Genomic DNA, 4,108 nt, shown 5'->3' on the forward strand with positions numbered 1-4,108 from the left:
CTAGCTGTGGCTGTAAGTCATCATTGTGATGTCATCTCTCACAAAAGGTCTGCTTGCAAATTGTTTATCCTGTCAAAATTACCACACCTCTCCCACCTCCTCTCCCCCAGCACACCATCCCTAAAATCCTGAAGCCGCCCCTGCAATTAAACAAACCCTACCTTTAAAATATCTTGCAACAAAACACTAATTTACTGTTATGCGTATGTCAAAAAGGTACATTGTTGTGCAGATTTCTTCCTCCCTGCTGATGGAAGAAGAAACTTTATCATGTAGCTGCAATTCAGCGGATTTGATCGATTTGATCTCTGATTAACCTCATCACTGCAAACATGAGCCCATAGGACTCTTTAAAATACACTCTCCTCACAGTGAGCGGGATACGTTTGGCATATAACACGTAAATAACCTCACGGTACCCTGCAGAGTCACACAGATCTTCAAGATGTCTGCACGACAATGGGGGACAGAAAACTGCTTCAGAATCTGATTTGCCAAGCGGTTTGGGCAGGATGGAGAGTGTTTGTGCAGGAGAGGGGTTTTATCAGCACCAAACACTCACAGGAAGTCCGGTTTGGGATTGTCCATCCAATTCCTGCATTCCACAGGAAGCTCTGCATAAAAAGCAACTGAAAAACGCCCAAAGACATTTCATTTGTGGCCAGCCGATTCGCAGCGAGCACCAAGTATTAACCGCGAGGTTTTTGTTCCAACCGAAAATGCCAGCGTTAAAACAAACTGGTACCATGGAAGAAACCTCCGATCCACCGGTTCTGCAGCCGGTGCCCATGGCTGCCCCTCAGCCTGTGAGCGTGCACGCACCTGATGACATCATACTGACAGGGTAAGACAACCAACAGTGTGTCACACTGGTTTAAGTATTTATATTTAAACACTTTGCTAAGATATTTTAACACAGGTCATGAGGTCATCTTGTTTCTCTTTGGGGGATATTTGATATCTGCTGATAAGAATATTTAACAGTATTCTAAAGACATGCCTTATGTATTATTTTATATTACTTTCCAACTTCATTTTTGTGCTGTTTGTGGTTTTCCTCTGAAAAATGCTAATATAATTTACATAATTTCTCAAGTATGCATTAAATGCTGTTTGCATTAATGAAATAAGGGCTCAAAAATTGTAACTTTTAAAGTTATTTATCCACAAGATTTGGCAGTAGTTAAATGTTGAACCAGTTACGACCCGACCTGCAGAAGAACCGTCCAGTGGTTTTGGCAGGTTTGGTTAAAAATCAAACACATTCTGAGGTTGAGGTTTATATTAACTTCAATAATGTAAAGGTTTGTTTCAAAAATGCAGTTAAATAGAGTGTAAAATCAAATCAGATCTGAAGCTATAAATCAAAAGTCTGTGCTCCTGAGGTCAGGAGTGGACAACTGGCGCCCCAAGGGCCAGATATGTCCCTCATTTACAATCAGTTTGGCCATCAGCTCCATTTCCAATTTAAAAGGGTTTTATATTTTGATTTTTTTAATCTGTCTTTTACTGTTACAGATGGTAGTGCTGCAGGTCTTTGACTGGGCATGCAGAAACTTTCCTGCAATACGTATTATACTAAAAACAGCTTATTTTAGACTTCTGTGACATACGTCACAATAGATCTTAACTCCTGCTGCCTCTGTTGTGAAACATGTCCACACTGTCTATAAGACAGCGACAGATGTGCAGCCAGCAGGTGCACTGCTCCATTTGAAGCTATGCACATGATTATTATTTATTTAATATTAATTAATTAATTTATTTATTGTGGATGCATCATGTGTATCGTGTTTTAGCAACAAACTTCATCTTGTCTTGTGACACACATTAGCTGACTGAAAGTGGATAAAATTTAACCACCTTAAAGAAAATGGGGGGGGCATGTTTTGATTTGTTATGACTGTTATCTGTCAGCAGAGGGCAGTCACTCATTACTGCGTTTTGAAACTCATTCTGTGTCACATTTGTGTAGTTTGACAAAAACTCGACAGAATTTTGTGTTTTATTGCACATTTAATTTGAAATTAACTGTTCACACTCTTATTGTTGAGTTTATGGTGTTAATGTTATTAGTGCCTCACCTAATTAAACATGTACCTCCATGATTTATTCAATAAATTAAAAGAGGTCTGCGGTAAAATGAATTCAGCGTCATTACTGCACCATCACTCGATTACGTCAAAATAAATAAATACGTTTAAAAAAAAAAAAAAGTTTGTTGGCTGCGCCCGGTGACGTCACCGGCGGGTCCCCCCTGAGCAGACTGAGGTGGGGACTCCCGTCAGGAGCAGCGGGAGGCGGGGCTACATCACCCCCCGCGCGCGCTGTCAGCTCGTGCGGCAGGACAAGCGTGGACGCGAGCGGACTTTCCTCCCCGAGCGCGAGCGGAATGACAAAAACGGACTAAGTTTGTACAACCGGCCAGAGTTTTTTTTAATTTCCCCTCCTGCTTTCCACAGAGCCGAGCGGTGCAGGACTGTGAGTTTTACGACATTTACCAAAAAAGGTGACTGCACGAGCGCTTCTGTGTCCCTGCACGCGCCACGGACGCTGACGTGTGTATGTGTGTGTGTGTGTGTATGTGTGTGTGTGTGTGTGGGGGGGGGGGGGGGGGGGGGGGGGCTGTTGTTCCCTGTGGGAGGACGGGCGCGTGCGTTAGTTAATTTTCTTTATTTACTTTATTGAACGTGTGAGCGCGCGTGCGTGCGGCGGAGCGGGATGTTGCGCTTTGAAACACCGTGATGTTGATGTGATGGGCAGAGCAGTGTGAAATAGCGACCCCTCCTGGCGGGTGGAAGACGTGCACTGAAGTTAACCGTTTTTAAAAAGGCCCAAAAACACAGGCACGTGCGCTGAGCCACGACGTTAGCTTTTCATTTACTGTCTTAATTTCTATTTATATATTTATTCGTTCATGCACTTGCACTGGGATATTTTGCCTCACATGACAATGAAATTTGTCACATAAATTTTCGACACAACCCAATGCCAGTTAATAAGCAAATCAGTGGCGGCGCCAGGAAATTGTTGTTGGGGGGGCTGGGGTAAAAGTTGGAGGGGTTCCACAAAATGTCGAAATGAACAATATATAGTAAATTGCTTTATAAATACCAAGGTATACATTTTAGTCACATTTTAGGTTTTTACAAATAAATGTTTATTTGCAAAACTGAAAATTGTGTTTGCGAAGGGTAATTCAGCATCGGTGGATCACCGAACACACACATTCATCACTTTGCTCAGTTACGCAATATTGAGACATTCTCAGTGCAAAACTGCAGTTGAGATCCACACATATGTCAGTCGCTATTCACATTATTGGCAGAATTATTGAGGAGGCTGAGGGGGGGATTGGCTCATTATTGAGTGGGCTTAAGCTCCCCCTTGGCGCCGCCACTGAAGCAAACAAACTAGCAAACAAAAAAGCCACGATTTGGATTCTGTAAACTTGTTAAAAAGTTAAAAAGCAGTGCAAAACAGTCACAAATGATCATCATGCAGTAATATAACTACTAAACATGTCACGTGCCTTTTGTGACATTATGAAACATCAGTACGTCAAATGACAAAAGCACAAGAAAACAGCAGAAAATGCAGAGATTTGGATCCACATTCTTTCCTTCAAGTGATAATTTGTTCATAAAAGGATTTGAGCTCTTTAAAATAATATCATTTTACTCCAACTATCAGCTGATCATCAAATTACTAGATCTTATTTAGCTGAATTTTATAAAATAGTTTATGTAGTTTTCATCCAAGTATTTGCAAGCCATATCAGTATAAATTGTTAAAAACAAATTCTCTAAGATTCACATATTGTTAATCTACATAGTTGGGATTTCATGTTGAACTTAAAGTCCCACTGTTCTGTTTGTATACACAGAAGTTACCATCTTTGAAGTGATTTATACATTGCTTCCCCTTTAGTTAAAATCAAATTAAATCAATTTTATTTATATAGCGCCAAATCACAACAAACAGTTGCCCCAAGGCACTTTATATTGTAAGGCAAGGGCATACAATAATTACGGAAAAACCCCAACAGTCAAAACGACCCCCTGTGAGCAAGCACTTGGCGACAGTGGGAAGGAAACACTCCCTTTTA

General features: G+C 41.1%; 1 protein-coding gene across 1 annotated transcript in view; it reads left to right on the top strand.

Annotated features, from left to right (window-relative positions):
• Window positions 1-643: 643 nt before the first annotated feature.
• Window positions 644-4,108, top strand: part of egfl7 (EGF-like-domain, multiple 7) — a 29,120-nt gene continuing 25,655 nt past the window's right edge. The window contains exon 1 of the mRNA XM_034192767.1: window positions 644-844. The gene's annotated coding sequence lies outside the window, so the exon portion shown is untranslated. The remainder of the gene's footprint in view (window positions 845-4,108) is intronic.

This window comes from Thalassophryne amazonica, chromosome 17 (assembly GCF_902500255.1).
Source record: "Thalassophryne amazonica chromosome 17, fThaAma1.1, whole genome shotgun sequence".
NCBI lineage: Eukaryota > Metazoa > Chordata > Actinopteri > Batrachoidiformes > Batrachoididae > Thalassophryne > Thalassophryne amazonica.